This window comes from Pongo abelii, chromosome X, assembly GCF_028885655.2.
Source record: "Pongo abelii isolate AG06213 chromosome X, NHGRI_mPonAbe1-v2.0_pri, whole genome shotgun sequence".
Lineage (NCBI taxonomy): Eukaryota > Metazoa > Chordata > Mammalia > Primates > Hominidae > Pongo > Pongo abelii.
In genome coordinates this window covers 138,468,528-138,490,155 of record NC_072008.2, presented here as the reverse complement: position 1 = coordinate 138,490,155, position 21,628 = coordinate 138,468,528, and the positions used below count along the sequence as shown (strand labels likewise).

General features: G+C 38.7%; 1 protein-coding gene across 7 annotated transcripts in view; it reads left to right on the top strand.

Annotated features, from left to right (window-relative positions):
* Positions 1-20,064: 20,064 nt before the first annotated feature.
* MBNL3 (muscleblind like splicing regulator 3) overlaps positions 20,065-21,628 on the top strand; it is a 122,549-nt gene continuing 120,985 nt past the window's right edge. For 2 of the 7 annotated variants that reach the window (XM_054545070.2, XM_054545071.2), the window contains exon 1: positions 20,669-21,245. The gene's annotated coding sequence lies outside the window, so the exon portion shown is untranslated. Of the gene's footprint in view, positions 20,282-20,652; positions 21,246-21,628 lie in introns of those variants that run through there. The other 5 variants (XM_054545073.1, XM_054545077.2, XM_054545072.1 and 2 more) reach the window with 5 other exon arrangements.

The window sequence follows — 21,628 nt, the reverse complement described above, 5'->3', positions numbered from 1 at the left end:
TGTCTGGGACAGGTCTTGTACAGGTGAGGGTGCCAGGGAAGAGTCAACCAGTGGCCCTAATTTGGTGATAGTTTCTATTTCCTTCTTCCCTCAATAAAACTCAGTTTCTTGAGTTTTCTCTGCTTTTTTGATACTTCATCTGTTGGCACTGTCAGGGAACATCTGGTATCTCAGAACTATAAGCATCATATGTACCCCTCACGTATATAAAACTCTTATGTACTCAAAACAATTAAAATTTAAAAAATCATTAGCATTCTTCCTCTCTCTGAATCATACTAACTTTGAGACTAATAGTAGGTTTTTATTTTTTTAATTTTTTTTTTTTTACTTTTAATTTTGTGGCTACATAGTAGGTGTATGTATTTATGGGATACACGAGATGTTTTGATACAGTCATGCAATGTGACATAATCACATCATGGAGAATGGGGTATCCATCCCCTCAAGCATTTATCCCTTGTTTTACAAACAATCCAATTACACTGTTTAGTTATTTTGAAATGTAAAATTAAGTTATTATTGACTGCAATCACCCTGTTGTGTTATCAAAATATAGCTTCAATGTATATTTTAAAACAAGATAGTATGATGCATCCAACTTTGTTTTTTTGTTCAGAGTTGCTTTGGCTATTGGGGTCTTTTGTGATTTCTAGGTATTTTGTTGTAGCTATTGTAAGTGGGATTGCTTTCTTGATTTCTTCTTTAAGATTGTTCACTCTTGGCATATAGAAATGCTACTGATTTTTGTATGTTTATTTTGTACGAGATTGATATGAATTATTCCTTAAACATGGGCGATTTCACCAGTGAAGCCATTTGGGGCTGGGCTTCTCTTTGTGGTATTTTTTTTATTACTAATTTGATTTATTTACTTGATATAATAATGTGTATTCATATTCTCTATTTTATCTTGAGTCAGTTTCTGTAGTTTGTGTCTTTTATGTATTTTTCTATTTCATCTATGTTACGTAAATTGTTGGCATACAATTTTTCATTGTATCCCCTTATAATCCTTTTTATTTCTTTAAAGTTAGTATTAATATCCAGCTTATAATGCTGATTTCAGTAATATGAGTCTTCTGTTTTTCTTCTTGGACAGTCTAGCTAAAAGTCTGTCAATTTTCTTTGTAATTGCAAAGAGCCAATTTTGAGTTTTGTTGGTTTTTTATATTATTTTCCTATTATCCATTGTATTAATTTCTGCTCTAATTTTTAATATATTATTCCATCTGTGTGCTTTGGGTTTAGTTTGCTCTTCCTTTTTAGTTTCTTAAGTTGAAAGGTTAGGTTACTTACTTTAGGTCTCTCTTTTTAAAAATAAAGATGTTTATGCTACAAATTTCCCTTTAAGCTCAGCTTTTGCTGCATTCCATAACTTTTTGTTTGTTGTACTTTCATTTACATTCATCTCAGGATACTTTTTCTTATGATTTCTTCATTCACTCATTATTTATTTAGTAATATGCTGTTTAATTTTTCATATATGTAGTTTTCCCAAATTTCCTTCTGTTATTGATTTCTATGTTCATTCCATTCCATTGTGGTCAGAGAACATACTCGCATGATTTCAATCATTTTTAATTTATCGAGTCTTGTTTTATATTTTAGTGTATGGTTTGTCCTGGAGAATGTTCCATGTGTGCTCGAGAAGATGTTCCATGTATTAGGCTGGTGCAAATCACTTTTGCACCAACCTATATTTTGCTGTTGTTGAGTGGCATGTTCTGTAGATGTCTTTCAAGTCTAGTTTGTTTACAGTGCTGTTAAAGTCTTCTGTTTCATTGTTGACTATCCATTATTATTCTGTTGATCTAACATAGTTATTCTATCCATTATGCCAGTGGGGTATTGAAAGCTCCTGCTGTTACTACTGAACTACCCATTTCTCACTTTAATTCTCTTAGTTTTGTTTTATGCATTTTTGGCTTTATTGTTAGGTGCACATATGTTTATAGTTGTCATATCTTCCTGAGGAATTGATCCATTTATCATTATGAAATGTCCCTTTTTTTCTTAGGAACAATTTTTTTTTTCTTAAAGGCTGTTTTGTCTGATTTTAGTGTAGTCATTTCAGCTCTCGTTTTGTTATCATTTGTGTGGTATACCTTTTTCCAGAACTCTGGAAATTATCCAAAGTTTTGTAGCAGTCCAGAGCTTTAAAAAAGTTAATCCTGAGAAATATTGTCAGTTTTTAAAATTGATTTTAAGAATAAAATTTCAGAGGTCTACTCTGCAATTTTTACTGATTTCATTGTTTGACTCATTCTTTTAGGACATTTAAGAGTTTTCCTAAGTATCTCGTTTTGAGAGACTTTTGTTACTGAGTTTTGATATGATTGCATTGTGACGAGAACATATTCAATCTGAGTAACTTTATTTTGTTAATTGATGGAAGTTTTTCTTTTAACTTGGAATTTTAGAATTAGAATAAACTATAATTAACTGAAGTTTAAATAAATGGCCTTTTAAATTTCATTCCTTGCTGAAAATATTTCATATATGTATGAAATATATAAATATATAAAAATATTTCATATATATGAAGTATATAAATATATATAAATATTTCATATATATATATAAATCAACTTTCATGGACCACTCAGGACATAGACACTAATGGATGCAAGAGAATATTTCTGTACTGGTTGAGGATTTTGCAGCGTTTAAGGGCCATCATTCAAATACAGGCTTTGGTGTCAAACTGGTCTGGATTCAAATATCAGTCCCATTACCACCATGTGACCTTGGACAAGTGACTTAATTTCATGTCCTTGGACAATTTAACATCACTAATCTTCCGTTTTGTCATCTATAGAATTAAAATATATTACAACTTTTACATGATTGTTGTCAGGTTTAAAAAAAATGACAGAGATCTAGAATGGCTGGAATGGAAGACATATGAAGGAATAGGGTGTAAAACATTAGCTGGGGCCAGATAAAAAAGAGATGAGCATGTGGAAAGTGCCTCATAAATCTTTATTCTTTTCCCTATTTCTTTATATAGCTATCACAGGAAAATTGCAGAAAACTGAGCTTATTGGGAAACTAAGACACACCAAATTGGCTGACTTTCACTTACATTTTGTTTTTGGTTTTGTTTGTTTGTTTCTTTGTTTTTAGTAGAGACAGGGTTTTGGCCAGGCTGGTCTCAAACTCCTGACCTCAAATGATCCGCCCACCTTGCCTCCCAAAGTGCTGCGATTGCAGGCATGAGCTACCGTGCCCAGCCACTTTATTGTTATTTTCTTCTCTCTGAAGGGTAATGACAACAACATTCCAGTAAGGTGAGACTTCTAGTTGGTTGAGTTCCAATTAATTGAGGTTTTTATCTATTATCAATAACTGGGAGGTGACTTTAAATGAGAAAAAACCTTGTGACTCTCTAAGTATGTAATTTTGAATGGAAAAGTGTTAAGACTAATCACTTACTCAAGGGTCTGTGAGAAATTCTTATTTAGCTTTTTATTTTGAGGGTCTCGAGTGGCATCAAGTATTACATTTCTAAAAGGAAATCCACCCAGTAAAATTTTGTTCAAGTGAACTCAAATTAAGCTTCCCAATTAATTCACTTAGTTTTCCTTTGATAAGTGTGTTTTGTGTTGAAATACTTGTATAAAAAGAATAACAAATATTAAGTTAATTTAGAGTAATTAGCAAAATGGTTCTTCCTTTGTTGGGTTTAAATGTGGTCCAATCTTTGAGGATTTAATCTTTTCTAGTAGGATCATTTGGTATTAAGATAGGGAAAAGTGAATCATTAGTAAAATTCAAGCCACTACATTCTGCTTTTAAATCTGTGTTCACCTTTCTACTCTTGTAATCTAAGCTCAACTGTTCATTCCTTTTATCTCCATCCTCTTCAAATCTTCTTCATGTTTTCCTTATAGATTAAAAGATGGGAATTTAAAGCACTAGTTTTATGTAGTGTGTAGATGTGTATAAATGCCTATATTTGTTTACGTACATACACATACACCTTATTCTTGAATGTGCACCTCGGGGTCTACAGAAGATATCCACATATCTCGATTGTTTATCACAACAGCCTTTTGAAGTCAGAGTTTGTAATACCCATTGTTAGAAATGGGGAAGTCTAGATTTTTTAATCCACTTTAAACTAAATTTTCTCCCCCCATACACACAATATTTAAATAACATTTCATAATTTAAATATAAATTAGTGCTGTCCCTTTTAGGGCTATACACTTACTTCAGTTTGGTTAATGACCCTCTTCTTTGGAAACTATCTTCTGAGCCCATTCTTACGACTCTCAGTGGTGCAAAAGTTTGGTCTCCTGAGAGTGGGTTTAATTTTTGGAAAGGACACCTTCTCTGGAAGCGAAGTCTAATGCAGTAGGGGGGCGACATTGGATCAAACTGAACAATGCTGTTTGTGTTCACTGACTAGGTGTGGATCTGAAGAAATGACTGTGCTTTTCTTTTACGACTCAGATACTGGCTCTAAAGACATTTCCCCAAGAGGAGTTCCAAAATGTGAAGTACTGGCAGTGAAAAGGCTACTTTTCAAAGACAAAGGTTACTTGGATGTTTCAAGTGCTGAGAGTTTCCTTCAAAGTAGTCTCATTGCGTTTTAGGCAAGCAGTGGTCATTACACAGTAGATCAGCTTGTTCCCTAATGATTTAAGTATAACTTCACTTTCACTGACCTCACCTTCTGTAAAACAAAGTCTTGAAGCACTTAGCAAGAGTCACTTATTTTTAAAAACCCTAGGCCTCGCTTAAATCACACTTGTTCCCTTCAGGCCCTCAGTAGGCATCACCCTAGAATCAAAGTGAAGAATGATTTGGATGTCCTGCTGATGTAGGAACCATCTTAGTGAAGAGAATTGCCTCTGTTGATTGGATTGAGGAATCCTAAAAGCTGGATAACTTATTCCAAATCTTTCAAATGTAAAGAGCTTGGATGCATGTGGGTTTTACTGCTCTGAAAGGAACTGTGACTCAGGTTAGGATTGAGAAACAAATGTAATCAGTGGCATTCAACATCCTTTTTATTCCGGGAGGTCACAATGTTAAAGAGACTTAAGACAAGGATCCCATAACTGAAGCATGCTGAGAAATACATAATAGGATTCAGGAGAAATCATCCTCAGGAGTGCTAAGAAATAATTACAGTTCTGTGGTGCCTTTCTTCTTTGCCACTGACATGCAGCCAACTCTTGGTGGCAGAGCATGCAGCCCACTTCCACACAGCACACTGCATAGCACAAGTGGAAAGAAGAGTAGGAAAACTTTCATTGCCTTCCCAATGTTTAGCCAAATTTTTATACTCCTGTGAAAAGACCCTGATGCTTCTCATTGTAATGCTTTGTCTGGAAAGAGCAAGTATCTGGTAATTGACCTTGGTTAGGGTTCTTGGAAGCTACAAACACAGGGCTGCCAACTTTGAATTTTTCCATTGCATTGTGCAATGGCATAGTCAGGGGGTTCTGTCCTTGGACGATTATGCAGTAGAGGAGCACACAAGTAATTCTTCAAGAATGTTCACTTGTGAATAGAGTTTGCTGCTGTGGCATATGCTTCCTTTAGAGACAAGGAGCACCGGCAGAGGAATGGTGCTGGCTACAGAGGGTGACCCTTAATGCATATTTTGACTTTTGATTTTTACAGCCAAGGCTGGACTGTTCCTTTTGGACTTTGATCTAAGCCTTAGTCATTCATTACACATTGTTATGAACCATCGGTTTTAATTACACTGCCTTTCTTTATACTCTCCTCCTTGGTCTGCCTTCCTAGGTCCATTAGAAACATTGTTTCATAGAAGCACTATTGAGAGAAAACAACAGTGCTTCCATATTTCCATATTTCCCTTCTTATGTGCCCCTTCTCTCTCTCTCTCTTTCTCTCTCTCACTCTCCCTCCCCTTTCCTATTTAGTGAAGCACCTGCATTACTCATATGTGAATGTTGGCCCTTTTATATTTCACAGAATAGCAGAAAGAAAAAACAATGACAATTTTGAAAAATGTACTACTTAAGTACACTCCATTTTTTAAAGTTGCTTTTTTCTCTGACCTATGTAAAATGTAAAGGTCTAAGCAGTATTATAGTCACACTCCCATTTAACTGTCACTCAAGCAATCAGAGCCTTCAAGCAACTGGCAGAAGTTGCAACTGCATGTGCAATCTGGGGAATCCTACACTGACAAGAAGGCCTGCACTCCAAAGCTGCCTGCCTAAGTCTTCAGACACATGGGGAAAGATGCTGAAGTTGCCTAGCAGTACTTCACATATGCTAATTGCAGCCATCAATGATTGTGGAAAGAGGGGACTCTGTGGCTAAGATTGGCTCCTTATGGCATATAATCAATTTGAGTGCATCTGGGGAAAAGGATGCAGGTTTGTATAAAAAGGGTTGTATTTACTAAGGAAATACCGTATCATATATGAGCTGTTTTTAATGAGCTGAAAAGAATTATTTTTATAATAAACAGTGACACAGTCTGGTGGAGAAATGCAAATGTCAATTTTTTTTTTTTTGCCTTAGAAAAGAGGAAAATAGATCTCATCATAGGATGAAGAAGACAAAGATGAGTAAAAATTGGGGGAGAGAGTGTACAAAATACAAGACATTTAAACCACTCATCTATAATTTCTCCAGTTCTTCTGAATCATTCTGTTATCTGTGCCTGAACCTATACAAACTGTGGTTTGAAGCACTGCTCCAGCCTGTAGTTTAGAAGTCTCAGAAGATATCTAGTCCAACTCATTTCACTCATGTATTCATTTATGCCTTCCTTCCTTCATTTATTCATCAAACATGTTTGAGTGCTCACTGCATTCGAGGTGATAGTAATACAAATATAAGTAAGATATAGTCCATGCTCTGAAAGAGTTCAAGGCCTATTGGAATAGTGCATTAGCAGACAGACTGGAAAGTGGAGAGGCTGAGTTGTGTTCAACACATAGTGGGAGCACAAAGGGGAGGATGATCACTTTTGCCAAAGTAAGTTAAAAAAAAATCATAATAGGGCCGGGTGCGGTGACTCATGCCTGTAATCCCAGCACTTTGGGAGGTCGGGGCAGGTGGATCACCTGAGGTTAGGAGTTCGAGACCAACCTGGCCAACATGGTGAAACCCCCATCTCTACTAAAAATACAAAAATCAGCCGGGTGTGGTGGCGCACACCTGTAGTCCCAGCTACTCGGAAGGCTGACGTAGGAGAATCACTTGAACCCAGAGGCAGAGGTTGCAGTGAGCCGAGATCATGCCACTGCATTCTGGCCTGGGCAACAAAGTGAGATCCTGTCTCAAAAAAAAAATCATAATAATTCACAGACCAGGTAACATCATTACTGATGAAGAAAATGAGGTCTGCAGAGGGAAAGTGAGCTGCCTAAAGTCTGTGTGGGAGGCAGAATTGGATACCACCTTGCCATTGCTATAAAGGCCTTTAGTATCACACCTCAGTACAGTAATAACAGGCCAGTCTTGCCCCCATAAATAGCAAAGGAAACCTGAACCATTTACTTAAAGAATTCCACAGAAACAAAATTATATTCTCCTATGGGACAAGGGAGGTTAGAGAGAATGATTAGAAAGATTTAGTGTTCCCTCCCTTTCCCTCCTCCTCTGGCTTATTCTGCTCAGCCAGAACCACCCAAAACAGCCTGGACTTTGGGTCCTCACGAGACTTTTTCCTAGTGGGTTGTTACCAGGACTGATGGTTTGTCTACAAGAGTGACGTCTTGGGGTTGGTAAAGGGCTGTATTTCTAATCATTTGTAACTAAGAGGTTAGATCAGTTAGCACATGTGTTATCCTCATTCAGGAGTGAAGGGAAGTCCACACTGCTGGGGCAGCCTTGCCAGTGAGCAGTTTTATTGCATAAAGAAAGAAGAATCTCCCTTTCTCCCCCATTAATCTGAATCTCATTTTCTAATAAGTCCACCTTCTGGAAATGTTACTGGAGATACTTACATGACCACCTTCAGGGGACTTCTTTATTAAGTCATAATCAGAGGGTTTTATTTGATAAGATTTGAACATGAAGAGAAACAGTAACAACAGACCAAATCTGGCAATCTGTCTTTATTATTATTTGTTAACAGTAAAGACAAGGATAAGGAATTATGATGTCACCTCTTTCCTTGATTATTTTAAGCATATTTGTGATAGAGGCCTACAACCCTTTTTGAGTTAAGATGTGTATATCAGAGGGAGTAAGATGATGAATGAGTTATCTAAGAATATGCAATAAATCGGTAATGCTAGAGGCAATGATACTGACTCTCAAGCTAGGATTTAACTTCTTTTGGGTCCCATTACAATCAGAAAGTAAATGTGTGCTATGTGTAAAATATGCAAAGGAATATTGTACCACAAAATTTTTACATGCTGTCATTTAAATGGGAATGTTAGCTACACAAAATGAAAGATTATAATAATGTTAATGGGTTTTTTTCTTCTTAGGCTTTATTCATTTATTTGGAAAACATATAGGGTTACACAGTTCTAAAACTTATAAAAGTTCTAAATTCATTCATCTTCATAACTACCTTTTGAGGTAGATACCATTATTATCCCCAATGTACATACAGATGTCAAACTGGTTTATTTTAAATTCGAATTTGTTAATAAAGGGAAGAAGCAGTTACACATTAACTTCCCATTATTATTCAAATTGAGGAGACCCACTTTTTTTTTCTTCGAAAGAAAATGATTAAGGCAAATTGCTAATTTCCATTTTTTCAGAGAAATCAATATTTACGGTATGCCCGTTATCCTGCCTTATCCTCAACCTCACCCTTCTCTTCATCAATGAAAATGTACTATTACTGGCTTTTGGAAGAACACAGTAACTACGGTATAATTACACGCTATCTCTCAGGAGCAAAGCAGACTTCGGGTCTGAATGTTATTTACAGCCCCACGTTTTCCTTCCCAAGACTTCTGCTGTCTTCTAGCTAATTTTAGCTGTGTGAAGGAGGAAGACTGATGGATCCAATTGCCAAAGCAGACAGAGTGTGGACATGCAGTGCCAGGTTCATGCCGTAACTGGTGATCACACCTCAGTAGAACCTTGCAACAGTTCTTGTAATCCCAGCTGGGCCTCGCCTGAGCAGAGACAGCAATTACGTGTAGTGGCTTTCAGATGTAAACAAATGTTCATGGGGAACTAACTTATAATCAGCCAAGTCATTTCATTTATGGCTTACATCAAATTGGAATGAAAGGCTCTGATCAGGGAAATCGAGCACATTCATTTACTATCTCAGCAAGTGTTTTTAGAACTTATGTACAATTCTTTCCCTTTAGGGATATGACTATTCAGTGTATTTAAGGCTTGAAAGCACTTTAGAAATAGAGTGTATCTTAAAAATAACTCTATACCTCCTTTTGTACTTAGCTCCAGTATACCAATGTACATTTGGCCATTTTCCATTACTGTTATTTATTATGACTCAGTGCCATATGCCTGGGAAGGGATAACATAGAAAATTATGTTTTTACAGGAATGTTGGTGGTGCCATGTTGTTTCTTTGTTTCTCAGTCTCTGTCTTTGTTTCTCTTTCTTTTATTAACTATGCTTCAGCAAATGCTTTAAAATGATGGTAGCTGAGAGAATTGCTTAGAAAATACAAAAACCATACTAAAACTTTATATAGAATGAGTTAAAAACCAGAATGTCTATTTCTTTCAGCCATTGGTTAGGTATGAAACAAAAACTGTTAAAATGCATGGGCAGATGTGGAAAATGTGAGTACATAAGACCAAATGATTCCAGAACTCTATGCCCTGCCATATACATTTCTTTCTCCTGGTTCTTGGAATCAGTACTGCCTCGCTATTTTCTTGAATACTATATGCTGCCTCTCTGCTCAGATCTACCCTTGCTTCTGCAGTGCCCATGACTATGCTCCAGCCATTTAGCAAGTACTCAAAACTTTAAGATCACTCAGTGTTTGAACTCAATACACAGAAGAAATGCTAGGTACTTTGGAAAGTGAAAATAAGCAAGTGAACTCCTCAAGAAGAGGTGTATGAACTAGTTTGAAAAACAAGATAATGTGCAGGAAGAATTCAAATCATTAGGCAAGCAGTCTGAAACTGGATATGAAGCAGGGAATCAAAGTAGGCGTGGACTGGGTAAGTTTCCTGGGGGATACAGGACTTCAAGGAGTCCTTGAAGAGAAGTCAAACTTGAGGTTTATGGAGGAGGTAGGAATTGTGCTAGGACTGAAGCATTTGGACCTGGGCTCAAGTCCTGCCTCCTTCTCATAATGGCTGTATAACCTTGGGAAGATTATTTTATTTACCACACACTTATACAACACTCCATATGTGGCAGGCACTGTTCTAAGTGCTTTGTAAATAGTAACTCACTTAAGCTTTATAATAATTCTATAAAGCAGGTACTATTATTATCCTCATTTTCCTCTAAGAGGAAACTAAGCAACAGAGAGGTTAACTAACTTGCCCAGGATCACATAGCTAATAAGTGACAGAGCAGGAGCCAAACCCAGGCAGCTAAGTCTACATTTAGCTACTATACTATGCTGCAAATTTCACAGCTTTTCTATTAGTTTTCCATTTATTGAACAAATAGAGGCAGGAATTCATTTGGGTCCTGTTGTGAAGAGTACATGTGATAAGGTCAGTGAAAGTGCCTGGTATAAAGAAGGCACTGGATAAAAAGCTGTTTTTCTCTTTCTCTCTTTTTTTTTTTCCTTTCTCTTGAAAACTCAGCTTTCTCCTGGTTCTTGGAATCAGTCCTGTCTTGCTATTTTCTTGAACACTATATGCTGCCTCTCTGCTCAGATCTCCTATCCTTGCTTCTGCAGTGCCCATGAATATGCTCCAGCCATTTTGTGAGTACTTTGTTTTTTTTTCCTTTTATTTGTTAATTGACTTATAACAATTGTAACTATTTCTGGGGTACATAGTGATGTTTCAATACACATATTGTACAGGATTGGATCAGGGTAATTAGCATATTCATCATCTTGAACATTTATCATTTACTTGTGTTGGGGACATTCAATATCCTCCTTCTAGGTATTTGTGAGTGCTTTCTTAGTACATGTTAAGTTCCCAGCCACAGGTGCCTACCTCACCCTATGGAGCGGGCCAACCTCTAAATTATAGCCCCTTCTAGTCAGTAGTTACTGAGCCAGACCTAGCTGTGTTCCACACAGGACATCCCTGTCCTGTCTTGGGGAGGGATGTGGAGGCATCTGTCTCTGTAGGCACTTATTCACTCAGTAGGTACTTAATACATATCTGTTGATTGTGTGTCTGGCCCTGTGCTAGGTGGTGTATGATACACATGAAAATAGGGAAATGAAAAACAATACAGGACAAAGGGAGTAGGAAAGACAGTAGGGCTGAGGAAGCTCTATGCTCCATCCGGGAGACCATGCAGCCCCTGGCTTTGCCCAGCTTTAGTCCCCAGTAGCCCTTAGGCTGCCTCCCAATGCTCTTTCCCTCTTATTTCCCTCCCAGCATCATTTAGCCATCCTTCGTCTGCTGGCTTCAGGGTCCAACTTCCAGAAGCTAAGTAATCTGATAAAAGTAATCTCTGCTAAAGTGTTCATCCAGCTAACAGGTTGATGTGTTATTCTTCCCAGGCAATTTGTTCATTTTGAGAGGGGTTTTTTGAAGACATTAAGGCATGATGGCAGGAAATTTTAGGTCTCATTGCAACCTAGAGAGGAAGAGAGTGCCCCCGCATGACCCAGGCTTTCAGGATTAGCCTCAGTCTGGTTTCTATGGCCATTTGCAAAATCTTCCTGGTGCCAAAGGCACTTCACTGTCTTATGGCTTTTACTATGCCTCAACCAAGTTTGGATCAAAGAGAAAATACATGATCCTTCTGTTTTTTTGTATTTGGAACACGTTTTCTTGGACTCATGAAGAAAATTCTCCTGATCGCAAGAGAAGCTGAGGAATGGGCTATTTGTACCTGGATAAAAATAGGCGGTACTCATGATCTGGTAGGCAGCCTTCTAAGTGCTTGACATATGTGATCTCATTTAATTCCCACTGCAAACCCCATGAAGTAAATACTATCATTATCTCACTTTTTGAACAAAGAACTGAGGCAGAGAGGGTAAGTAAGTTGTTCAAGGTCACACTGCTACCAAGTGAACTCATGAAGTGTAGCTCCAGGATCTATGCCCTTAATCACTATCCTATCTCTATCAGTGTCTCAGGTTCAAGTCTCCTTTTCCTTCATAGAATCAGCAGATAGATCAGACACAATTGGCTCATAGAGACTCATCATTAAGGCACACACTGTAATCCCATAGCAGGGGTATTGCAGCCATGCCCCATGTTTGGCAGAGCAGAAACAGGCCACTGACCTGGCACTCTGACCTTGCTCATAGGAGCTTAAGCTACTCTGAGGTTGATATCACCCTCTTCCCTTCTATGCTGCACAAGGTTGACAAAGGACTGCCTCTCAAGCCCTCCTTCTCCCACTCCATTCTATCCCAAAAAAGGAAGGAATGCTCAGCCCTGGGGGTTGCTCTGTAAGTTTGACAAAGAACAGCTGAAGTGTGACTAATCCTATTTTCTAAAAGTAAAAGGATGATTCCCCAAACTAACCTTCCAGTATGACTAGAGGTAAGCCAATCTCTTCTCAAGCTAACGTGCACACTATGCCTCCAAAGCTGCAATACCTTCCACATTCTCTCACTAATGGATCACTTACTGTGTGTTAGGTACTGTGTTAAATGCTTTCAAAACCTTGCCATATATTAATCCTACAATATATACTTCAAAAAGGTACTAGTATTATCTTCATTTTATTTGTGAGGAAGCTGAGAGAGAATAACTTGCCCAAGGTCACTGTACTACCTACCAATAGCGATATTTTTTAGCTTCTTGCCCATTCTCTGCATTTGTGCATTGCCATTCAGTTTCATCTCAGGTTCCATGATTAAAGGCACCCATTCATACTGATACTACATTCACAATATCTTGAATGCAAAATACGAGATCATAATTATTGCATCAACATATCTCATGAGAGTTAAAAGCATGTTTTAGCATAATTAAGAGGTAGATAGTTGAAAACTCAAAAATTGGCATAGCAGAGTTTCCCGTACATACAAATATAAATCTTTCATGTTTATGTTCATTGCTCTTCCTGTGATGATAAATCTAATGGAATTATGATATGTAGTACTTTCCACTTGACATAGTTTAGGGCCTTGAAGAAGCTTTTGATTTGGCCTTGCCCATGCATAAATAATTAAAAGACAATTCAATTTGAGTGCCCTTTATAACAGAATTTAAAAATAATGAATTCAGCTCATTCACTTTAAAAATGAACAAAAGCAATGTTTTATTCAACAGATAAAACAAATAAAATACATTCCTGTTCCACATTTTAACCATTCCAAGAACAGAGGCAGAAAAAAAAGCTAAGAAGGATAAAAGGGGGAAAAAAGGCGTAGTAAAAGGGGTGATAGAAGAAAAAAAGAAATACAGTTTGAACAGGGAGAAATGAAGAAAGAGACAAAGTGCCAGAAAAAATATTCATAGAGGGTAAAATAACAGATGTTGACAGATGCAGAGGAAGAGAAAAAGAAATGGCGCAAGGTGAAATAAATAGAAGTAGTTCATTTGAAATAGAGGTCTGATTCTCCCATTGAATTATTTATTTCTCCAATTCAGTAATGTTTTGTTAGACAGAATGCCAAAATAATAAAATAAATAAAATAATATCCCCGTTTTAACTTTTTAAAAAAGCAAATGAATATGCCTGGATGCAATCAAAGTGAAAAATATAATTTTGCATTTTAATCTTTTATTAACATTATTTTATGCAATTTTCTGGGTTTTTTATTACATAATTCAAATCATTTTATTGAATTAGTATATAGTAAATAGCTTAAGCATTCTATTATTTTTTAATATTTAGGTTATTTTAAGGATTATTTTTGTGTTCAAACTAAGGTTGCTTTTTTTCTTCATTCGAATTATTGGTTTAGGATAATTTGCAGGATTAGAATCCCTGGGCCCAAGACTATGAACATTTTTATAATTCTTGACTCTTTTTGCAATGCTATTAGCAACTTGAATAAATCTTTTCTTCCAGAGCCTGTATAGTATTGGGTTTTGTAAACTATTAGTTTGGGCAATTGAATTAGTATCAAATGGTGCCTCCTACTTTGAACTATATATATTTCTTTTAGCGTGATGATGTTCTTTGACCATTTGTCCCTTGGGATCTTGGGGATCTTCTAGATTTGTAGTATTTCTGAATACACTTTAGATGGTATTAATTTATCTCTGACCATCCTAAGCATTTCCACCATTTAATCTGTTTTGATCCTGATTTTACATTGTTGTTTTATGTTGTACTCTCTGACCAGTCTTCGTAATGTTTTCTATTACTTCAAAACTTAAAAAAATCCCCATAGTTGATTTAAACAGTCTAGTCTCATGGTTAGTCTGTTCCTTCTAGTTTTTAAATTTTTCTTTAAATATTTAAGTTTTTAGCTTATGTAGAAAGAATTGTTATATATGGTAAGAGATAAAAGCTTATGTTAATTCCTCTCCATATCCATGACCAGTTACCTCACGTGAATTTATTAAATAATGAGTGTTTTCCCCATTGTTTAGTTATGCTTTGTACATCAAACATTCAATTCTTACATTTACTAGGGCTTTTCCCTGGTCTCAAGGTCCCATTTACTGATTTTTTTATTTGCATCAGAATTCTGCTATTTTAACTAGTGTTAGCTTATAATACATTCTAGTATTTGGGAATTGTTTTAGACTTTTGCTTTTCTAGGACAGTCATGTACAATTGTTATTGTATCATTTTTGAGATAATGGATATCTTCATGTGAATTGTCTACATTTATAAATCGACCTGTGAAGAAATGTCATGTTCATACTGTTGGTCATTACATTTAGAAACACAGTATGACTTTACATTTATTCAAATTTTTCTTTATTTCTGCCATTAAGGTTTTATATTATTTCTTTTTCTCACAACTCTTCTGTATATTGACTTATTTCCAAATATTTTAATGATTTTGCTTTTTATTTTTGTTTTGAGACAAGGTCTTGCTCTGTTACCCAGGCTGAAATGCAGCGTTGCAATGATGGCTCACTGCAGCCTCGAGAACTCTAGTAATGTCTAATCTCTTTCAGTTAATTCTGTGGATTTTCTAGGTATACAGCAATATTGTCTAAACATTTTCTATCTTTGATTTTTAGAGTATTGAAAATACTCTGTATGATATTATAATGGTAGATAATGTCATTATACGTTTGTCCAAACTCTTAGAATTTTTAACACCAACAGTGAATTCTAATGTAAACTGTTGGTTGAATGATAATTATGTGTCAATGTAGGCTCATCAATTGGATGTTAATAACTGGAGATGTTGTGCATGTGTTGGGGCCAGGCTATATGAGAAATCTCTTCACCTTTCAATTGGACTGTGGACCTAAAACTGATTTAAAAAAATAGTCTTGATTTAAAAATTCTCCATAGTTTCTTCCTTTCCAATATTTATTTCTAATCTATTTTTATATCTTATAGCCAAATCAAAGATTCGTCAGAAACACTAGACTTATAAATGATTAAAACACTTATTTTAGTCCAGCTTTTTGGAAAATAATGTTTTATCAATAGGTAGGTGGTTAGTTCTTTGTTTTTTGAGTACACATTTTTTATTATGTCAGAGACATAGTTCACTATTCCTGATGTTAACCGTAAACAGGAATTACATTTTATTAAATGCCTTTTTTGGCATTTATTAGGATAATCATATATTTTTCAATATATTGATAGTTGTTGAAATTATCTTTACATTTCTTGGATAAACAATACTTGATCAAGACAAAGCTATTTTAATATATGTCTGTATTGTATTCGTATAATTTTTGTTCAAATGCCCACATCAATGAGAGGCAGTGTGGCATACTAGATGGAGCAAGTGTTTGAGTTTAAATCCAACTGGACCTCACAGTAGCTTTACTCAGTACTGTGCAGTAGTTAAAACATGAGCCCTGTCATCAGAGAAAAATAGTGTAGAATCCTAGCTCTGCTACCTAATAACTTTTTTACTTTGAGCAAGCCTCAGTTTTCTTGTTTTTATGGGGACATAAAAATAATTACCTTATAAGGATTGTTATGAGAATTAAATGAGTTAATTTGTGAAAAATACTTAGTACAGTGCCTAGAGTAGTTCTACATTAAATGGTTACTGTTACAATTATCGTATTCCTAAGTGGGAATAGGGCTTACTTTTCTTTTTTATATCATGCTTCCATTTTTGAATTATTCTTACCTTTTTGTATCATTTTATCTGTATCATTCTTAGCACATTTCCCTCTGAGGGCAATTTTAAGAAATATACCATACTTTTCAATAATCAAGGATAATTTGTATAATATGTTCTAAAAAGGCTTGGAAGAGAATTCACCTTGTAAATCCATCAGGCCCAGGTGTGCTTTGAAGGATTTTTTAAAAAATATTTGTCCTGTTTCCTTCTGTATTTATTAGAATATGTCCAAATAATTCTGACAATTTTGTCCATGTGAAAAAAAAACACTGAGTTTCAGAAATTTTCTTTGCAACCTGAGAGTTGTTGATCAATTTATCATCTATGCTTGCAATTTGTTTCTGCATTCAACTAGTTACTAAATTGCCTTATAGTTTCTTCTGTAAGAATACAGTCTATAACATTTTACAGAGGGGTTACCTTGGGAGCCAACATTTACTTGATTGTTTAAACCCTTTTAACAACCAGATTCTGCTTTCTTCCCGTTTATTTAGTAGGAACCTTTGTGTTGAACCCCAAAGTCCAAATTCCCAACTCTGAATGAAAAAGACTCTTCAGGAATGAATGAATAATCAGTGTCTTTAGCTCTTGAACCACCCTTAAACGGCCAGAGGCCTCTGTATGGAATGACCACAAATACTGCTGTGGGGCTGGAGTCTGTGGAGCCATCGCTAGAACACAGCAGTAGCAAATAATACTCTTGTTGATAGGCTAGTGAGAATAATTCCACAAGTTCAAAACAGAAAAACATGTTTGACCTTTTGTCCATAGCACGGCCTTGCATGTATGTCCAATAGTACACGTTGACTGTCTGCTTCAAAGAATAATAAATGAGTTATGTGGCTTAGCAGAGGAGTAAAAGGATAATTCTGATCGAATATGTTGAAAGTTCAAAAACTTCTCAAGACCCTGGTTCGCTCATATATGCGTGAGTTTAACTTTTCACCTATGCGACATCTTTAAAAACACAGCAACATTTGTTTGGTGGTGGAGTACAATAATCCTTTCATTATTAAACCATCACACAACTTTTAGAATTCTTTCCTACATCAAAGTTAATTATATTTATTGGAAAACATGCTACTTGAGAGGTTACTACATCCTTACCCAGAATCCTAGCCTTACATTTGTGTAAGTGTCCATCTCAAGCGTTAAGACATAGAGCAGAGAAAGCATGTCCCCTAGGTTTGTTGAAATGTTTGCTTACACACCTGCATTTGACTGGGTAGGAGACAAGGACGGGACTTTCTTCTTCTTCTTCTCCTTTTTCCCTTCTTCTTCTTCTTCTTCTATTATTATTATTACTATTATTATTATTATTTGAGACAGAGTCTCACTCTGTTGCCCCAGCTGGAGTGCAGTGGCATGATCTCAGGCTCAAGCGATCCTCCTGCCTCAGCCTCCTGAGTAACTGGGACTACAGGTGCGTGCCACCATGCCCAGCTAATTTTTGTATTTTTAGTAGAGATGGGGTTTCACCATGTTGGTGAGGCTGGTCTGGAACTCCTGACCTCAAGTGATCCACCCACCTTGGCCTCCCAAAGTGCTGGGATTACAGGCGTGAGCCACTCCACCCAGCCAGGGACTTAATTTTTCAATCCGAGTTGCAAGACACTGACTTTTGAAGATCCATCAGGACAGTGGTTCTCAGGTGATCTCAAAACGCAATGGGGGAACAGGTATATGTATTCTGAGACTATAATGTACATATATTATTGTAAGAATTCATCTTGCATATCAGTCAGTACACGACCCTATTTTTCCTGGGTCGTGCCACCAATTATGCCTAAAGAGAAGAACAGAAGAGAAAATGTTGGCTAGCTCTAACTACTCTACTAAAATGGAAAGAAAGTAATTCCAAGGTAAGTCCTCCCCAGAGAGCAAATGGGCCTTTTTAAAATGCCGAGGGGAGGGAATAGCAATTTCTTAGGGCCTTTGACAACATTCCCCAGTGGCCTGGTGGCATGGAAATTTGCCTAGCTTCATTTGTGGAGGTCATGCCACCCTGGATAAAAGGAAGGCAGTTTACCAGGCTAAAATTTGTTTATAAGGTTTCTTTCCCCTCCAGTGTGGGAAAGAGAGAATAATAAAGTCTCATTTGCAAATTTCACTGGCCAGAAATTAAAAGCAAGAGACAATGTTGAAGCTATAGTATCCCCAAAAATAGCAAATTGACCTATTTATGCCTTAAATTTAAGACAAAACAATTATTTCAGCAGTTCAATAAGATTGAGCCAGTTTTTGTGTTATTAGCAAAACCCCGAATGTCCCACAGGAGATGTGGCTTGCAATGGTGGACAGAGGTAAGAGAACTGGTGTTGACCCAAGTTACGTTTAATAATAAAGACTCCTTTGTTGACTCACTGTGATAACAGTTCCTCATTTGTTAGATCATTGGGTATAAAGTTATGTAACTCAGCCATGCCCTTCTCTCTAGCTGACTGTGGTAGCCAACACTGCCTACTTTTTGCTGTGGTAGATCTTGGGACTGCCAAACCCACTTCCTGTATGTCAGACACATTTGACTTTTACAGCAGTTCAGGCAGTTCGGCAAATTTGAAGGAAGGTGGGAAGAGGTGGTTAGGAAAGAGTCTTTTCCCCCTTTTCTCAAATAACTAGAAACTCCTACTCTCTTGACTTATGCTAGGTTTCTACCCAGTATAACAAAGTATCGGACACCATCCCTGCGCATTGTCCCAATGACTTTCACGATACTTGCCAAAACCATCCGGGGTTTTCTCAATTATTTGAAGGGCAGTTTGTACCCAGTCTTCTCCCAACCATTACCATCCTACTTTATTATCTTGCACTTAACAAACAGATCGATTTCTTGCCTAAAATTAGCTGGAGAATTCTATTTGGATCAGTCCATCAGAATTAAAAAGTATAATTAGCCTGAGAATTCACTCCACTTTTCAACCTAACTGCTGCTTAAATATCTCCTGCAATGTTTTGCACTTTGTGCAGAGCATGTACAACTCTGTCTCTGGGTGAAGTAGTTGATTACAGGAAAGCAGCCATGAATTGCTATGAGCTTGTCACTGACGATCCTGCATATGTGTGCGTTATCAACTACAATTGTCTTCGTAAAATTAAATAAAAGCACGCATTTATTATTGTGGGGCTCCAATTAAGGGACAGCTGGTGCTCCTATTACACTTGCATTAAATCGAAACTTGTAATTTCCCTGTGCAGATGCACACTTTTTAATCAAGATATAAAATTGCATTTGCTTTGTCCATTTTCCAAAGTATCTGGAACCTTACCTCAGGGTTCCTCTTATCCTGCAAACTCCGTGGAAGAAGGGGAACAGATTGCACTGATCAGCATTTCCCTGTCTGAAATTATTAGAGGGAAATAAACGATTGGGGCATTTATGAAAGATAAAACCCCCAAGAAGGCAGCTGGTGAGTATGAATGTATTTATTTAGCCTGTAGCGAGTGGACTTATTTATCGACTAAGATCAATTTTGAAAGGACCCATTTCGCCTCACCTGTCTGGGAAGTGTCTATGAGCGTCCCGCTGTGAACCACACTGCCTTTGTCACTGGCACTTCAGTTTGCCAGAAACTTTGCACCCCTACCCCAACCTCGCCTCTGGGGATGTGTGCCTGCTTCGTTTGTTTTCGCTTTTGTAAAATCTGAGCGTTATGATTTGTCCCCCTTTCCCTTCCTAATGAAATGACAAAGGGTCTGTGCAGCGGGGGCTGGGCCGCTGGGTTTGGGGGCGAGGCGCCACACCCCCTGAGAATAAAGCCCGCGCTGCACTCTCGGAGAACCAGGCACGAGTGAGCGAACCACACAAAGAATATATTTCGCGACGAAACAGCGCCCTACAGGAAGAAAGTGCCCGCACTCCGAGCGTGAGCCGCAGCGCGACTTTTTGGCGCTCTTCGGGAGCAGTGAGAGAGAGGCGGAGGCCAGAAAGTCCGGGGTGGGCGCGTGAGCCGGGGCGGCCCTTGGCCGCATTCCCGCCCGTCCCGCAGCGGCGCGCGGAGCCAGGTGAGGTTGGCGGCGGCGCCGCACTACCTGGCCGGGCGGGGCGGGGCCGGGCGGCCGCGTGCGCCGCTTCCGAGTCCGGCGCTCCGGATGCCCGCGCGCGGCTCCGCTGGCCCGCGGAGTTTCGCGGGAGTTTCCGTTTTGGCGCCTAAAGCCCCTCGCTGGCGCCGTTTCCCTCCGCGTGCCGCGTCTGTCCGGCGCGGGACGCACGGAGGCGCGGCCACGGCCCGGGCTGCCTGGGGTCGGCGGGGCTGCGCGAGGGGACGTCTGGCGTCCGGCGGAGGGCACTGGCCTGGGAGGAGGGCTCGCCTTTGGCAAAGGCCGGGCGGGGTTGGGACCGGGGTTGCTATGGTAGCTGCGAGCCCGGGCTGGAGCCCCACGCCCGCCCTCCGCGAGGGAGCTGGGGCGCTCCGAGGTGTGCTCCGAGTGGACTGAACCAAGAGCCTGGGAGGAGCGGGTAGGGCTGGCGCGTGGCCTTGTCCCCTCCTCCCACAGCCCGCCGGCCGGCCCCGGGAAGGGGCCCCGAGGAGCCCAGAAAAGAAAGTATTCTGGCCCCTGGAACCGAAAGGAGTCTTGCAAAAAGCACGAAGGGGTCAAGGGGGCAGAAGGGAGAGGGGGAACCGTCGCCTCCTTCCGAGAGTCCGCGTGCGCGTGTCTGTAGACTTGACATTTTATACCCCAGAGCGGCCGACTTGGAGCCGGGTTGCAAGTCCCAGCCCTGAAGTTCTGGAGGTGGGGCGGGCTTTAATTTGCTTATATCTAATGATTTCAGGAACCTCGCTTTAAAATGGCGGCATTCAGTATGCACCCCTGCTAAAGGCTCTCCCGGCACCGGGGCCACCTCGCGCAGCACTGCTTTTGCTTCTGCCGCTAACAGATGGCATGTGCCGCTGTCGCTGCCACTGCCCCTTCTGCTGCCGCTGAGAGCAGGGCCCCTTAGCCTCTGGGTTTGCGCTAGCAGCGTAAGGTAAGGCTGGAGATGAATTGGGATTTGTAAGAGAGGCTGCCTTCCTAGGACGCCGAGGAAATAATGGCTTTTAAACTTCATTTTACAAAATAGCAAACAGAAGGAAAAGTCATCCTGCAACTTTGTTGCGATTTTAGAGCTTTGATCATTTTCCTTCTCCTTTCCTCCTCCTCCTTTTTCTTCTTCTTTCTCTTCCTCCTCCTCTTACTTCCTTCCTTTCTTTTTTTCTACTTTCTTCTTTTTAATTTAAAGGAACTTTTTGCATGGCATATCATCAGCAAATGCTTTTTAACAACTAATTTCCCCATTTTCACGCGATATCGTGAGCAGTGCCACAGCTTCCTTGCAGAACCTTGTCTCTTCCTGCCCTGAGTCAACACATT